Genomic DNA, 1,148 nt, shown 5'->3' with positions numbered 1-1,148 from the left:
GTCCATAAAAGGCAAATTGTTAGAGACAAATAAACTAGTGGCCTGAGAGTGGGGTAAATGAGCATTAAAGGTCTTATGGGGATAATGTAAAAATCCTAATACTCAATTATGGTAATGCATGATAATGTATGCATACACAATTGGTATATTGTATATACAGTTGTGTATATTGTATATACCAGTTGTGTATACCACAACTCGGTAAACTCACTGAATTGCATGCCTGACATGGGTGAATTTTATGTATATGAACTGTATCTCAATAAAGTTACAAGACATAGGCTCACAGCCACGGCCACTCCACCCTCACTCATTAATGCCAGTGCCGTCTCTAGCTCACAGAGCTCCAGCCAAAGGAGAAGGTGGCGGGGGTAGGGGCGGGTAAGTAAGGAGGTCTCTGTACCATGACTGGTGCAAGGCAGACTGCCCACAAATCCACCCGTGGTAATGCACCCAGGAAGGAAGCCACTGGCTACAAAAACTGCTCTCGAGAATGCGCCCTCTACTGGACAGGTGAAGAAGCCCCATCATTACAGGCCTGGTACGGGAGCACTCCGTGAAATGAGACATTATCAGAAGTCCACTGAACTTCTGATCTGCAAACTTCCCTTCCAGCGGCCGGTGTGAGAAACCACTCAGGACTTCAAAACAGATATGCACTTCTAGAATATAGCTATGGGTGCTTTGCGGAAGGCAAGTGAGGCCTATCTGGTGAACCTTTCTGAAGACACCAACTGGCATGTTATCCATGCCAAACGTGTCACAATTATGCCAAAAGACATCCAGCTAGCACGCTGCATACGTGGAGAATGTGCTTAAGAATCCACTATGATGGAAAATATTTCATTCTGTATATAAAAAAGAAAAAAATCGCTTATTTCCTGTTATTTGTAGTTCTGAATATTAGATATTTTTTTTCCATGGGGTCAAAAGGTACTGAAGTATATGATTGCAAGTGGAAAACCAGGGGAGCAGACATTAGGTATTGGCAGCTTTCCCATTTTCATTTCTGTGTGAATTTTTAATATAAATATGGCAGCATAAAGCATTCATGCAAGTCAAAATGTTTTAGTGAACATGTTTCAGCAGTCTGGCTTTATAATAATTATAAATAAACCTGCTACATTTTTCTGGACAATGCCAGCACT

The 1,148-nt window shown here is 41.7% G+C and overlaps 1 pseudogene; it reads left to right on the top strand.

Moving 5' to 3' along the window:
• The first annotated feature begins 404 nt into the window (after positions 1 to 404).
• Positions 405 to 819, top strand: LOC101675028 (annotated as a pseudogene).
• The last annotated feature ends 329 nt before the right edge of the window (positions 820 to 1,148 follow it).

This window comes from Mustela putorius, unplaced genomic scaffold (assembly GCF_011764305.1).
Source record: "Mustela putorius furo isolate JIRA1106 unplaced genomic scaffold, ASM1176430v1.1 tig00003896_pilon_pilon_pilon, whole genome shotgun sequence".
Lineage (NCBI taxonomy): Eukaryota > Metazoa > Chordata > Mammalia > Carnivora > Mustelidae > Mustela > Mustela putorius.
This window is presented reverse-complemented; position numbering and strand designations above follow the sequence as displayed.